The 16738-nt window shown below is 42.8% G+C and overlaps 1 pseudogene; it reads right to left on the reverse strand.

Moving 5' to 3' along the window:
* Nucleotides 1-5841: 5841 nt before the first annotated feature.
* LOC140627305 (microspherule protein 1 pseudogene) lies at nucleotides 5842-7478 on the reverse strand (annotated as a pseudogene).
* Nucleotides 7479-16738: the final 9260 nt, after the last annotated feature.

The raw sequence follows: 16738 nt of genomic DNA on the forward strand, positions 1-16738 counted from the left end.
TCTCCAACATTTGTGGTTTCCTGCCTTGTTAATTTTCCCCATTTTCACTGGTGTGAGGTGGTATCTCTTTGTGGTTTTGATTTGTATTTCCCTGATGGCAAGTGATGCAGAGCATTTTCTCATGTGCATGTTGGCCATGTCTATGTCTTCTTCTGTGAGAGTTCTCTTCATGTCTTTTGCCCATTTCATGATTGGATTGTTTCTTTGGTGTTGAGTTTAAGAAGTTCTTTATAGATCTTGGAAACTAGCCCTTTATCTGATATGCCATTTGCAAATATCTTCTCCCATTCTGTAGGTTGTCTTTTAGTTTTGTTGACTGTATCCTATTTATTTATTGAAATTCTCTGTTTATGGATTATTCTCTTGACCTCAGTGAACATTTTTCAATTGTCATTTTGAATTATCTATCAGCTGAATCACATAATTATATTTCATTAGGGTTGGCTTGTGGGGATTTATCTTACTTCTTTTGTTGGAAGATCTTTTCCTAATTTTTCATTGTCTTTTGCTCTTTGTGTTGGTGTCTATTATTACACAAAGTAGGCACCTCTGCCAGTCTTCATAGACTTATACAAGAGAAGTGCCCCCTCCCAATAATCAGCCTTGTTGGAGAATCTGAGTGCCTCTACCAACTCTTTCCCTCCTCAATAAGAATATGGCAGCTCTGTTTTTTATTTGCTCACTGTGTGCTGAATGGGGGTAAGAGGGTGAAGCTATGTCATCTACTCATCCCTAACCATCATCCCAATTTTCCCCAGGTGGCTAGACTGCACCAGACCTAACAGAGCTTCAAGGCTAGTTAGATACATGTCAGTCCTTTGGGCAGCCCTGAAGAAGGTAAGGTACTTACCTTCCTTACAAGGGGAAGCTGAGAGCTGAGATTTTTCCTTACAAGGGGAAGCTGAGAGCTGAGATTTTATTCTACTCACTCTAGGTTGAGCAGAGGGGAGGAACTATGGTGTCTAACTATTCAACCCAATGTCTCCATTCTCTCCATGGTGGCAAGACTATTCTAAGCTTGTCAGATATCCATGATGGGCAAGGCAGAAATCAATACTCTGGGAACCCCAATGAAATATTGGATTTTGAACACAGGCTTCCAACCTTTAATTTCCCTGAGGGAACCTGGGAAGCAGCAGCTTTCTTTCTATGATAAGGTACTACAACAGGGGGAGGAACTACAGCAAGAAAATGTTCTAAATATTTCTTTAGGCTTTATTGAGACTGGTTTTACATTTGGCCAGGATGCAGGATCCTTTAAATTACATTCCAGATTTTTCACAAAGTGAATTTGTCCATGGATTGTTATTGAATCAGTGTTTGTAGTGGAATAGAGGCTCAAGGGGTTCCTGATGTACCATTTTTCTAATGTCACTCTTTTTGGTTATATTTTTAAGTCTTTTTTGGTGGTTATTCTGGGAATTATAAGGAATACCTTATTTTCTCAGGAAGATGGCAGCAGAGTAGGAGGACCCTAGGCTCACCTAATTCCATGAATACAACTGGATAACTACCTAATCAGCCTGAAGGGCAAGAGACACACTAGCACACAGGGGAGCCCACAGGGGGAAGATGATATCCCACAGAAATTGGCTTGGAAAGTGAGAGGGGTCAAATTTTGTGAGTCTTTAGAACCAGGGGGCCTTAACCCTGGAGTTTTAAAGGTCGGTGGGCTTGGCTCAGGGAGAGGCCAGAGGGCATTGCTCTGCTCTTGGAAAGAAGGTAGGGCAAATAGCCCATGGACATACAGTTAGGAAAAAAGCAATCTGAAGAGTGCCTGGGACACACAGTGGGGAGGTTATATGCTCCTATTAGAGTGTTCCAGAGAAGCAGCATTCCCTGAGAGACTTCTCCAGAAACAAAGGAACTAGCATGGGCCATTTCCCTCCCCTGTCCCTCAGCAGAAGCACAGGGTCAACTGCAAGAACCAGCACAGTGCATATACTTGCTACCTAATTTGCATGCACCAAGCCCTGCCCCCCACACTCTGATGTAAATATCCTTCCAGGTCACATTTGATTCAGTTCCAGCATGTCCAGCCCCCTCCCCGTGAAGACTGGCCCAAACATGAGCCTAAACTACATCTCCCAACTGGGGAGTTTTTTGGGCCTTAGTTTTGGTGGCTGTGGCAACATGTCTCATTTCACAAACAGATCAGAGTACACTTAGTTAAAACTCACCACATTCAGGCCAGAGTAAAAACACTATCCACAACACAGAAAGAGTCTCTGCAGATGACTGGCCTGAAAGATAAAAGGGACAGTACACAGGGACAGAGCATATATTGGAGAAGGTCCATGAAGTGCCAGACACTGGGTAGCAGGGGACACCAGCACTACAGGATCTCTTCCTCACAAGGCCATTTCGTTAGCAAAAGATGTAGTTGAGTTTTCTAATACAGAGAAGCAGGCAAAGAGACTTAGACAAATGAGAAGGCAGAGAAATTTATCCTAAATGAAAGAAGAGAATAAGGCCACAGCCAGAGACCTAAGTGAAACAGATAGAAGTAACATACTTGATGGAGAATCTAATGATCATAAAGTACTCACTGGTATTCAGAAAATAGTGGAAGGCATCAGGGAGACCATTAACAAAGAAATAAAGAATAACACATTGGGGATAAAAGGCTCAATAAATGATGTCACAGAGGGGCAAGATGGCAGAAGAGTAGGAATTCTCAACTCACCTGGTTCCACCAACTTACCTAGATAACTTTCAAAACACCCTGAACACCTATGAATTTGAACTGAGATTTGAAGGGAGAACAGCCAGAACACTATAGAGAGAAGGGTTTTCTCTTCTACCAAGGTAGAAAGGCGGGAAAAAATAATATAAAAAAGAATCAAGTTGGGGAGGAGCACTGCGAGGAGCCAAGCTAAAGTTGGGGGGCAAAAGCTTCTGAGACACGAAAGCCCAGCCCTGGAGAGGCGGGAGCTTTAAAAATCTGCACGGGATTCTTCTTGGATGGAAAAGTGCTTAGCAGGGAAATCAGGCAGAATCGCAGGAGTGGCAGTGAAGCCTCCAGTTTCCTGGAGGCACTAATAGAGGAAGTGCGCCCGGGGTAAAGCTCACCACAAACCATGGACTGATCTTGGTAAAGGGCTGGAGCCCACAGCTGGCAGGGCTTTGGGAAAAGCCAGTCAGTGAGGCGGGCCAGCTCTTGCCAGAGGTGTCTGTGCCCTACTGCCTTTGGGAGCTGCGCCCCCCAGGAGTATGATTCCAACAGCACAGGGCCCCAGATCCCAGGGTGCTGAGCGGACAAAGCCCATGATCCTGGTTCCCCCCGGGACAGGCAGGAGTGGGGAGGGCACAGGACAGTGAGAACTCTCCTGCCACTGGGCTCCCTGCAAGCTGTACAGATCTGTGGATCCACACAGCCCCAGGAGCATCTACACCAGTGCAGACTGGGAGACTGCATTAGTTGTTAATGGGGAGCTGACTCCAGAGCTGGAAATCTGGACACCGCCATTGTTGTTTTTCATCCTTGTTTCACCTAGTGACTGGAAGGGGCAGGGCTGCCAGGGAACAAAGGCCTCACAGGATAAACAGCTCACACTGAACCCGGGACCTGGCAGGGGACGGGGCATCACCGTCCAGGCACACACACCTGAGAATCAGCATGGCAGACCCCTCCCCCAGAAGACCAGCTGGAAGAACAGGGGAAGAGCAAGTTCTTGACCAAGCAGCACTGGAAAGCTCCAGGGGAAGTTGAGGGATTTATACTATATGGAACTAGAGGGTCCCTCCTTTTAAAATTTTTTTCCCTTTTTCTATTACAACTCATTTTTATATCAGACTAAATATTTCCAATATTTTTTCTCTTTTCGCACCTTAACTACAATATTTTACCATCTCTTCATTTTTAAGTTTCTTCCTTTTTGACTTTCATATTTCTACAATTACATGTCTTAGATATATTTTCCACTTCTAAATTCCTTTCAACATACTCAATTTAATTTTGGGAGATACGTGAGATATGGTTTTTTGTTTTATCTTTTTTGTTTTGTCTGCCTCATTTTGTTCTACAATGACAGAAGTTAAGAGTTTCTAAAACAGGACCAGCATGCACCCAGAACCAAGTGGAATACCATGCTGGTTCATTCTGTGAGATTATATTCTCCCTTCATTCCCATTTTCCCCTCTCTTTTATCTTGTTTATGTTTTGGTGGTCAATGTTGGCGTTTTCTACAAGTATTGCTGGTTTATATAAATTTGGGACTGACCATCTTCTAACATACAGAACTTAATACACTCAGATCCAAGGAGGATCATCCTCTAGGACCCCTCAGGTAGACTACCTTATCCCTCCTTTACAACTTCTTCACCACCACCATCTCCCAGTTTCCTCCCCTTTCTTTTTTCTTTTCTCTCTTTACCATTTTTTTTCTCTTCTTTTTTTCTTCTTTGGGAATTTTGGCCTTTATTTTTTACTACTTTGTTTTAAAATTTGTTTTTCACTTTAGTGGCCCTTTTTGTTTTATGTTGTTCTCTTCTTTGTTTTTATTTTCTGGTCTCAGACCTCATCAGAATCATCTAGGGTGAATTTACTTAGGTTGTGGTTGATATTCTTGACTCATCCTGCTCATACAGCCACTCTGCACTGAACAAAATGACTAGACAGAAGAATTCACCACAAAAGAAAGAATCAGAAACAGTACTCTCTGCCACAGAGTTACAGAATATGGATTACAATTAGATGTCAGAAAGCCAACTGACAAGCACAATTATAAAGCTAATTGTGCCTCCGGAAAAAAGCATAAAGGATTCTAGAGACTTTGTTACTGCAGAATTCAGATCTAATCAGGCTGAAATTAAACGTCAACTAAATGATATGCAATCAAAACTGGATGTCCTAACTACTAGGGATAATGAGGAGGAAGAAACAGTGAGTGACATAGAAGATAAGTTGATGGGAAGTAAGGAAGCTGTGTAAAGAAAAGAGAGAAACAATTAAAAGACTATGAGGAAAGGTTAAGGGAAATAAATGATAGCCTCAGAAGGAAAAATCTACATATAATTGGGGTTCCAGAAAACGCCGAGAGGCCGAGTTCCAGAAAGCATATTTGAACAAATCATAGCTGAAAACTTCCCTAACTTGGGGAGGGAAACAGGCTTTCAGATCCAGGAGATAGAAAGATTCCCCCCAAAATCAATAAAACCGTTCAACACCTCGACATTTGATAGTGAAACTTGCAAATTCCAAAGACAAAGAGAAAATCTTTAAAGCAGCAAAAGACAAGAGATTCTTAACTTACATGGGGAGAAATATCAGATTAACAGCAGATCTCACCACAGAGCCTGGCAGGCCATAAATGGCTGGCAGGATATATTCAGGGTACTAAATGAGAAGAACATGCAGCAAGAATACTATATCCAGCAAGACTCTCATTCAGAATAGGTGAGATAAAGAGCTTCCAAGATAGACAGAAACTGAAAGAATATGTGAGTATCAAACCAGCACTGCAAGAAATATTAAGGAGGACTCTATAAAAGAAAGAGGAAGCCCAAAGAAATAATCCACAAAAACAGGGACTGAATGGATATTATGATAAGACTAAATTCATATCTTTTTTTTTTGGAACTTGGTGCTTTTTATTTACAAAAGAAAAATAATAAAGGAAAAGTCTGAAGCTAATCAGCTGGAGACGAAGGGGTAAAGGTGGAAACCCAAGGGGAAGAGGAGGGCGGCCTGCAAAGAGAGGAGGGGAGGGGATCTGACTCTAAGGAAGCTGGAGGGTTCCAGCCTTCAGGGGCTTCACAGGACCAGCCCTGCCCTACCAGAGGCTCAGATCAGTGGGCCCGCAGTTGGGTTTTCTCCTGCTTACTATGGCTTTTCCAGGAGCCTGAGTTCCAGCTCCAAGAGGCTGAAATGGCAGGGGAAACGGAGGCCACAGAGAGCATATGGGTCCTGCCACCACACCTCACTGTGGCGTGATCTTGGCAGCCTTGGCCTGAATAAGGGCAATGAGATCCTGGTTGATGAGGAAGATGAATCTCAGGTTGGCAATCTCTACCACAGAGGTGTTGCTGAAGTGCCACTTGGAGCCACATGGTACCCACCGTCCATCAATATAGATGGGCCGCCGACCCTCATTGGCAATGAAGAAATCACCATTATTTTTCAGCTTGATGACACCTTGTTTCTGGGAGATCTTCCAGGATGGACCCTCCAGAGACAGGTCCACATCAATCTGGTTATCCTTGGTTGCTCTGCCCAGGGTCATCTCTTGGGAGCGCATCAGGTACTGCACGATGTGGCCCTGCAGCACTGCCAGCATCTGGTTGTCAAAGTCAGGAGAGCTCATGCCTATGATGCTGTCTACCAGCACCTGCTGCTTATGCAGCTCTTGTGCCAGCTGTTGGATCTCTCGTTTCTGGCGCCAGTCGGCCACTGTCAGCTCATGTTCCAGGACCTCATCTCGCATATCCTTGAGCTTACTGTCGTCAATCAGGTCCTCTGCATCTGAAAAGTTGAGCACTTGGTCCCCCTTAGGCCGTGGCTGCACTGTCTGGTCCTCCAGCAGGTAATACTGCTTCATGAGCTGCTAGTGGGCCTGCAAGGCCTTGGCAGTACAGGCCAGGTTGAAGGCATCAGGGTGTCTGTGGAGCAGATCCTGGAACATCTCCAAGGTGGGCTGGCTGGTTGATCCCACTTTGCTCAGCAGCTGTTCTCAGCCTTGCTAAACAAGGCCTTACTCTGGATGGCAGCAATGGCTTCTGGGTGCAGCTGTCTCATGGCTTGGCAGGCCAGCTTGGAGATGACAGGATCATAGAGCAGGCCATACCAGCACTCCTGAACCTCCCAAAGGGTGAAGTGGCAGCTGAACTTCACACCCAGCTAGACAGATGTCAGGTCATTGGTCTGCAGCACAGTGTTGACAACCAGGAGGTCATCTACAGGCTTCCAGTGGCCCAAATTCTTGGTCACCTGAAGTGGCTGTTTGCTCTTCTTCACATGCTTGGTGAGTCCAGGGGTTGTGGCTGGGCTGGGTGGCACAGGAGTGCTAGGGGTCTTGGACACCTTCTTCTTCTCACTGGAGGAAGGTTCACTCCCTGAACAGCACCCTGGCTCCACCCCACTGGCCCCCTTCACCCAGGTAGAGGACTTAGCCAGGCTGCTCTCCACCAGCTCATCATCAAACTTCTTCCTCTTGATGAATCTGGAGGAGCTTCTCCATTTAGGGATGGTGCCCAAGGCCTGAGAGGAAGCTTGCTTCTGCCCTGCCAGCGACTCCTCATCCTCTGAGTGGCTGGCAGTGCTGGAGGCCATCAGAGATGAATTTAGCAGCCCCTGAGAATCTTTGTCCACCCTCTTACAGTCTCAGAGCCACTGGTTCCAAACCACAGGGCTAGGAGGAAGGATTCCACAGGCTCATCCAAGGATTCTGACCAGGTGAGCTTAGAGGCTGAGAGGAGATTCATTCCTAGGCTGCCAGCTCCAACAATTTCTCCATGGCGAAGGCAGCAGATGCAGGGCCAAACCCAACTTCTATGAGGTATATCTACTTCCAGGTCTGCAAACTAGGGGCAGCACTAATTCATATCTTTCAATAGTAACTCTGAATGTGAATGTGCTAAATGATACCACCAAAAGATGCAGGGGTTTGGACTGGATAAAAAAGCAAGAGTCATCTATTTGCTAGCTACAAGTGACTCATTTTAGACCTAAGGACACCCACAGCCTGAAAATGAAGGGGTGGAGAACCATTTACCATTCAAATGGTCCTCAAAAGAAAGCTGGGGTAGCAATCCTCATATCAGATAGATTAAAGTTTATTCCAAAGACTGTAGTGAGATGAAGAGGGACACTATATCATACTTAAAGGGTCTATCCAACAAGAAGACCTAATAATCATGAATATTTATACACCTAATGTGGGAGCAGCCAAGTATATCAATCAATTAATAACCCAATAAAGACATACTTAGATAATAATACACTAATAGTAGCAGACTTCAACATGACACTTTCTGAAAATGACAGATAATCTAAGCACAACATCACCAAAGAAACAAGGACTATAAATGACACACTAGACTGGACAATTTCACAGATATAAACAGAAATTTCCATCCAAATGCTAATCAATACATATTCTTCTCAAGTGCACATGGAACTTTCTCCAGAAGAGACAACATACTGGGTCACAAATCAGGTCTCAACCAATATCAAAAGACTGGGATTATACCCTGCATATTTTCAGACCACAATGATTTGAAACTAGAATGCAATCACAAGAAGAAATTTGGAAGAAACTCAGACACGTGGAGGATAAAGAGCATACTACTGAAAGATGAATGGGTAAAGCAGAAAATTAAAGAAGAATTAAAAAAATTCGTGGAAACTAATGAAAATGAAGATATATCCATTCAAAATCCTTGGGATACAGCAAAAGCAGTACTAAGAGGGAAATACATCACAACACAAGCATCCCTCAAAAAATTGGGAAAATCTCAAATACACGAGCTAACCTAACACCTAATGGAATAGGAGAAAGAACAGCAAATAAAACCTATACCAGGCAGAAGAAGAGAGTGAATAAAGATTCGAGCAGAACTCAATAAAATAGGGACCAGAAGAGTTGTAGAACAGATCAACAAATCCAGGAGGTGGTTCTTTGAAAGAATTAATAAGATAGATAAACCATTAGCCAGCCTTATTAAAAAGAGAAAAGATTCAAATTAATAAAATCATGAACGAAGGAGGAGAGATCACAACCAATACCAAAGAAATACAAAGGATTTTAAAAACCTATTATGAGCATCTATAAGCCAATAAGTTAGGCAATCTAGAAGAAAGGGATGCATTTCTTGAAAAACACAAATTACCAAAACCGGAACAGGAAGAAAACCTGAACAGGCCAATAAGCAGGGAGAAAATTGAAGTAGTCATCAATATTTTCTGAGGACACAAAAGTCCAGGGCCAGACAGCTTCCTAGGGGAATCCTATCAAACGTTTAAAGAAGAAATAATACCTATTCTGCTAAAGCTGTTCCGAAGGATAGAAAGGTACAGAATACTTCAAAACGTGTTTTATGAGGCCAGCATCACCTTAATTCTAAAACCAGAAAAAGACCCCACCAAAATAGAGAATTATAGACCAATATCCTTCATGAACACAGATGCAAAATTTCTAACAAGATACTAGCCAATGGGACCCAGCAGTACATTAAGAAGATTATTCACCATGACCAAGTGGGATTTATCTATTTATCTCTGTGATGCAAGGTTGGTTCAACATTAATAAAACAATCAATGTGATAGATCACATCAACAAGGGAAAAAACAAGAACCATATGATCCTCTCAACAGGTGCAGAGAAAGCATTTGACAAAATACAGCATTCATTCCTGATCAAAACTCTTCAGAGTGTAGGGATAGAGGGAACATTCCTCAGTATCTTAAAAGCCATCTATGAAAAGCCAACATAAAATATCATTCTGAATGGGAAAAAACTGAAAGCCTTTCCCCTAAGGACAAGAGCACGACAGGGGAGCAGCCCGGGTGGCTCAGCGGTTTAGAGCTGCCTTTGGCCTAGGGTGTGATCCTGGAGACCTAGGATCAAGTCCCACATTGGGCTGCCTGCATGGAGCCTGTGTCTCTGCCTCTCTCTCTCTCATGAATAAATTAATAAAATCGTTAAAAAAAAAGAACACGACAGGGATGTCCACTCTCACCACTGTTATTCAACATAGTACTAGAAGTCCTAGCCTCAGTAATCAGACAACAAAAAGATATAAAAGGCATTCAAATTGGCAAAGAAGGGCAGCTCCAGTGGCTCAGCGGTTTAGTGCCGCCTTCAGCCCAGGGTGTGATCTTGGAGACCCGGGATCGAGTCCCACGTCGGGCTCCTTGCATGGAAGCTTGCTTCTCCCTCTGCCTGTGGCTCTGCCTCTCTCTCTCTCTTTCTTTCTCTCATGAATAAATAAATAAAAATCTTTTAAAAATACTAATTAAAAAAATTGGCAAAGAAGTAGTCAAAATCTCTCACTTCACAGATGACATACTGTACATAGAAAACCCACAAGACTCCACTCCAAGATTGCTAGAACTTATTCACCAATTCAGTAATGTGGCAGGATACAAAATCAATGCCCAGAAATCGGTGGCGTTTCTACACACTAACAATGAGACTGAAGAAAGAGAAATGAAGGAGTCAATCCCATTTACAATTGCACCCAAAAGCATAATACACCTAGAAATAAACATAACCAAAAGAAGGAAAGGATCTATACACTAAAAACTACAGAACACTTCTGAAAGAAATTGAGGAAGACTCAAAGAGATGAAAATATGTTCCATACTCGTGGATTGGAAGAATTAATATTGTGAAAATGTCAATGTTGCCCAGGGCAATTTATACATTTAATGAAATCCCTATCAAAATACCGTAGACTTTCTTCAGAGAGTTGGAAAAAATCATCTTAAGATTTGTGTGGAATCAGAAAAGACCCCAAGAGACAGAACACGAGAGACTCCTAACTCTGGGAAATGAACAAGGGGTGGTGGAAACGGAGGTGGGCAGGGGGTGGGGGTGAATTGGTGATGGGCACTGAGGGGCGCACTTGATGGGATGAGCACTGGGTGTTACGCTATATGTTGGCAAATTGAACTCCAATAAAAAAAGTCCATGAATCAAACATGGCAAAATATTAAGGGTCATTAAATCTTAGTAGTGGGTACACAGAGTTCATTTTATGATTCTTTTAGCCTTCCTATATGTTTAAAATATTTTAGAATAGAGTTAAAACACAAACATGCACACACCCAAAGATCTTAAAGAAACCAGAGATTACTTTAGCCAACATTGAAATTCTACCACAGCACTAAGGTCCTCTTTTCTCTTCTCTTCATTTGCACCTTAGGCAGCATTCAGCATCACCACAACCACCAAACCCCTACGAAATTCAGGATCCAGAGCCTATTATTCATGGTTTCTCTGCTCCCACAACTATTTTCTTTTTTTTTTAATAAAATAATTTTTATTGGTGTTCAATTTACCAACATACAGAATAACAACCAGTGCTCATCCCGTCAAGTGTCCCCCTCAGTGCACGTCACCCACTCACCCCCCCGCCCTCCTCCCCTTCCACCACCCCTAGTTCGTTTCCCAGAGTTAGGAGTCTTTATGTTCTGTCTCCCTTTCTGATAATACCCACACATTTCTTCTCCCTTCCCTTATATTCCCTTTCACTATTATTTATATTCCCCAAATGAATGAGAACATACAATGTTTGTCCTTCTCCGATTGACTTCACTCAGCATAATACCTTCCAGTTCCATCCACGTTGAAGCAAATGGTGGGCATTTGTCGTTTCTAATGGCTGAGTAATATTCCATTGTATACATAAACCACATCTTCTTTATCCATTCATCTTTCGATGGACACCGAGGCTCCTTCCACAGTTTGGCTATTGTGGACATTCCTGCTATAAACATCGGGGTGCAGGTGTCCCGGCATTTCATTGCATCTGAATCATTGGGGTAAATCCCCAACAGTGCAATTGCTGGGTCGTAGGGCAGGTCTACTTTTAACTCTTTGAGGAACCTCCACACAGTTTTCCAGAGTGGCTGCACTAGTTCACATTCCCACCAACAGTGTAAGAGGGTTCCCTTTTCTCCCCATCCTCTCCAACATTTGTTGTTTCCTGCCTTGTTAATTTTCCCCATTTTCACTGGTGTGAGGTGGTATCTCTTTGTGGTTTTGATTTGTATTTCCCTGATGGCAAGTGATGCAGAGCATTTTCTCATGTGCATGTTGGCCATGTCTATGTCTTCCAATGTGAGATTTCTCTTCATGTCTTTTGCCCATTTCATGACTGGATTGTTTGTTTCTTTGGTGTTGAGTTTAAGAAGTTCTTTATAGATCTTGGAAACTAGCCCTTTATCTGATACGCCATTTACAAAAATCTTCTCCCATTCTGTAGGTTGTCTTTTAGTTTTGTTGACTGTATCCTTTGCTGTGTAAAAGCTTCTTATCTTCATGAAGTCCCAATAGTTTTTTTTTTGCTTTTGTTTCTTTTGCCTTTGTGGATGTATCTTGCAAGAAGTTACTGTGGCTGAGTTCAAAAGGGGTGTTGCCTGTGTTCTCCTCTAGGATTTTGATGGAATCTTGTCTCACATTTAGATCTTTCATCCATTTTGAGTTTATCTTTGTGTATGGTGCAAGAGAGTGGTCTAGTTTCATTCTTCTGCATGTGGATGTCCAATTTTCCCAGCACCATTTATTGAAGAGACTGTCTTTCTTCCAATGGATAGTCTTTCCTCCTTTATAGAATATTAGTTGGCCATAACGTTCAGGGTCCACTTCTGGGTTCTCTATTCTGTTCCATTGATCTATGTGTCTGTTTTTGTGCCAGTACCACACTGTCTTGATGACCACAGCTTTGTAATACAACCTGAAATCTGGCATTGTGATGCCCCCAGCTACGGTTTTCTTTTTTAAAATTCCCCTGGCTATTCGGGGTCTTTTCTGATTCCACACAAATCTTAAAATAATTTGTTCTAACTCTCTGAAGAAAGTCCATGGTATTTTGATAGGGATTGCATTAAACTTGTAAATTGCCCGGGGTAACATTGACATTTTCACAATATTAATTCTGCCAATCCATGAGCATGGAATATTTTTCCATCTCTTTGTGTCTTTCTCAATTTCTTTCAGAAGTGTACTGCAGTTTTTAGGGTATAGATCCTTTACCTCTTTGGTGAGGTTTATTCCTAGGTATCTTATGCTTTTGGGCGCAATTGTCAATGGGATTGACTCCTTAATTTCTCTTTCTTCAGTCTCATTGTTAGTGTATAGAAATGCCATTGATTTCTGGGCATTGATTTTATATCCTGCCAAACTGCCCAATTGCTGTATGAGTTCTAGCAATCTTGGGGTGGAGGCTTTCGGGTTTTCTATGTAGAGTATCATGTTATTGGCGAAGAGGGAGAGTTTGACTTCTTCTTTGCCAATTTGAATGCCTTTAATGTCTTTTTGTTGTCTGATTGCTGAGGCTAGGACTTCCAGTACTATGTTGAACAGCAGTGGTGAGAGTGGACATTCCTGTCTTGTTCCTGATCTTAGGGGAAAGGCTCCCAGTGCTTCCCCATTGAGAATGATATTTGTTGTGGACTTTTCGTACATGGCTTTTAAGATGTTGAGGAATGTTCCCTCTATACCTACACTCTGAAGAGTTTTGATCAGGAATGGATGCTGTATTTTGTCAAATGCTTTCTCTGCATCTAATGAGAGGATCATATGGTTCTTGGATTTTTTCTTGCTGATATGATGAATCACATTGATTGTTTTACAAGTGTTGAACCAGCCTTGTTACCCGGGGATAAATCCTACTTGGTCATTGTGAATAATGTTCTTAATGTGCTGTTGGATCCTATTGGCTAGTATCTTGTTGAGAATTTTTGCATCCATGTTCATCAGGGATATTGGTCTGTAATTCTCCTTTTTGGTGGGGTCTTTGTCTGGTTTTGGAATTAAGGTGATGCTGGCCTCATAGAACGAATTTGGAAGTACTCCATCTCTATCTTTCCAAACAGCTTTAGTAGAATAGATATGGTTTCTTCTTTAAAGTTTGATAGAATTCCCCTGGGAAGCCATCTGGCCCTGGACTTTTGTGTCTTGGGAGGTTTTTGATGACTGCCTTAATTTCCTCCCTGGTTATTGGCCTGTTCAGGTTTTCTATTTCTTCCTGTTCCAGTTTTGGTAGTTTGTGGCTTTCTAGGAATGCATCCATTTCTTCTAGATTGCCTAATTTATTGGCCTATAGCTGTTCATAATATGTTTTTAAAATCGTTTGTATTTCCTTGGTGTTGGTAGTGATCTCTCCTTTCTCATTCATGATTTTATTAATTTGAGTCTTCTCTCTTCTGTTTAATAAGGTTGGCTAATGGTTTATCTATCTTACTAATTCTTTCAAAGTACCAACTCCTGGTTTTGTTGATCTGTTCCACAGTTCTTCTGGTCTCGATTTCGTTGAGTTCTGCTCAAATCTTAATTAACTCTCTTCTTCTGCTGGGTGTAGGATCTACCTGCTGTTTTTTCTCTAGCTCTTTTATGTGTAAGGTTAGCTTTTGTTTTTGAGTTCTTTCCAGTTTCTGAGTGGATGCTTGTATTGCGATGTATTTCCCCCTTAGGACTGCTTTTGCTGCATCCCAAAGATTTTGAACGGTTGTATCTTCATTCTCATTATTTTCCATGAATCTTTTTAATTCTTCCTTAATTTCCTGGTTGACCCTTTCATTTTTAGCAGGATGGTCCTTAACCTCCACGTGTTTGAGGTCCTTGCAAACTTCTTGCTGTGATTTAGTTCTAATTTCAAAGCATTATGGTCTGAGAATATGCAGGGGACGATCTCAATCTTTTGGTATCGGTTCAGACCCGATTTGTGACCCAGTATGTGGTCTATTCTGGAGAAAGTTCCATGTGCACTTGAGAAGAATGTGTGTTCAGTTGCGTTTGGATGTAAAGTTCTGTAGATATCTGTGAAATCTATCTGGTCTAGTGTATCATTTAAAGCTCTCGTTTCTTGGAGATGTTGTGCTTAGAAGACCTATCGAGTATAGAAAGAGCTAGATTGAAGTCACCAAGTATAAGTGTATTATTATGTAAGTATTTCTTCACTTTGGTTATTAATTGATTTAAATATTCGGCAGCTCCCACGTTCGGGGCATATATATTGAGGATTGTTAAGTCCTCTTGTTGGATAGATCCTTTAAGTATGATATAGTGTCCCTCTTCATCTCTCACTACAGTCTTCGGGGTAAATTTTAGTATATCTGATATAAGGATGGCTACCCCTGCTTTCTTTTGAGGACCATTTGAATGATAAGTGGTTCTCCAACCTTTTATTTTCAGGTTGTAGGTGTCCTTCTGTCTAAAATGAGTCTCTCGTAGACAGCAAATAGATGGGTCCTGCTTTTTTATCCAGTCTGAAACCGTGCACCTTTTGATGGGGTCATTAAGGCCGTTCACGGTCAGTATTACTATTGACAGATATCAGTTTAGTGTCATCATGACATCTATTCAGTCCTTGTTTTTGTGGGTTGTTCCACTGGACTTCTTCTTAAAGGGGAATTTTAAGAGTCCCCCTTAAAATTTCTTGCAGAGCTGGTTTGGAGGTCACATATTCTTTCAGTTCTTGCCTGTTTTGGAAGCTCTTTATTTCTCCTTCCATTTTGAATGAGAGCCTTGCTGGATAAACTATTCTTGGTTGCATGTTCTTCTCATTTAGGACCCTGAATATATCCTGCCAGCCCTTTCTGGCCTGCCAGGTCTCTGTGGAGAGGTCTGCTGTTACCTAATACTCCTCCCCATAGAGGTCAGGGATTTCTTGTCTCTTGGTGCTTAAGGATCTTCTCTTTATCTTTGGAATTTGCAAGCTTCACTATTAAATGTCAAGGTGTTGAACGTTTTCTATTGATTTTATGGGGGGATCTCTCTATTTCCTGGTTCTGAATGCCTGTTTCCCTTCCCAGATTAGGAAAGTTTTCAGCTAGGATTTATTCAAATACATATTCTGGCCTTCTGTCCCTTTCGGCGCCCTCGGGAACCCCAATTAAAGGTAGGTTTTTCTTCCTCAGGTTGTCGTTTATTTCCCTTAATCTGTTTTCATGGTCTTTTAATTGTCTGTCTCTTTTTTCCTCAGTTTCCCTCTTTGCCGTCAACTTGTCTTCTATGTCACTCACCCGTTCTTCCACCTCGTTAACACTCGTCGTTAGGACTTCTAGTGTGGATTGCATCTCATTCAATTGATTTTTAATTTCTGCCTGATTGGATCTAAATTCTGCAGTCATGAAGTCTCTTGAGTCCTTTATGCTTTTTTCTAGAGCCGCCAGTAGCTGTATAATAGTGCTTCTGAATTGGCTTTCTGACATTGAATTGTAATCCAGATTTTGTAACTCTGTGGGAGAGAGGACTGTTTCTGATTCTTTCTTTTGAGGTGAGGTTTTCCTTCTAGTCATTTTGCTCAGTGCAGAGTGCCCAAAAACAAGTTGTATTGGGAAAAGGAGAAAAAGAGAGAGAGTGAAGGAAAGAAAAGAGAAAAAGAAAAAAGACAAAAGGAAGAAAAAAAGGAAAAAAGAGAAGATAAAGAGAAAGAAAAAGAAAGAAAGGTGAAAAAAAGGGTTGGGGAAGCAATCAGAAATCAAATAGAAAAAAAAAACACGGGGAGTATCTTCTGATTCTGTATACTTTCAGTCTCTTGACTTCCCCTGGAACCTGTCCGTCCAGCTGGTCTTCTGGGGGAGGGGCCTGTTGTGCTGATTTTCAGGTGTTAGCACTTGGGGGAGCTGCTCTGCCCCCTGCCTGGTGCAGGGCTCAGTGGGGGTTGTTTACCCCGTGAGGCCCCTGGAGGAACAACCCTAGTGGTTGCTGCAGCTCTGGAAACCTGGATTCAGCTCCCGCAGGAACTCCGGAGCTCTCTGTCTGCGGGGCCTGTAGGCTCTGGGGCAGGGCCGCTGATCTGCTCAGCTCGGGGCAGGAGCGTCCTTCCTGTCCTGAGCCCTCCCGGCCTCTGCCTGTCCCGGGGGAGGCCGAATCCTGGGCTGTGTCCCGGCGCCCAGTGCTCCTGGTCTGTGCTGTTGGATTCGCGCTCTGGCAGCACTGCTGCCTCCGCGGAGCCTCCGCCCGAGCCCCTCCGTGCTGCTCCCGGAGCCGCGCAGTCCCCTCCGATCGGAGCCTCTTCCTCTGCCGGAGCCGCCCCCGCCAAGCTGCTCCCGGGCCGCGCAGCCCCCTCT

The sequence above is a fragment of the Canis lupus genome, chromosome X (genome assembly GCF_048164855.1).
Source record: "Canis lupus baileyi chromosome X, mCanLup2.hap1, whole genome shotgun sequence".
Lineage (NCBI taxonomy): Eukaryota > Metazoa > Chordata > Mammalia > Carnivora > Canidae > Canis > Canis lupus.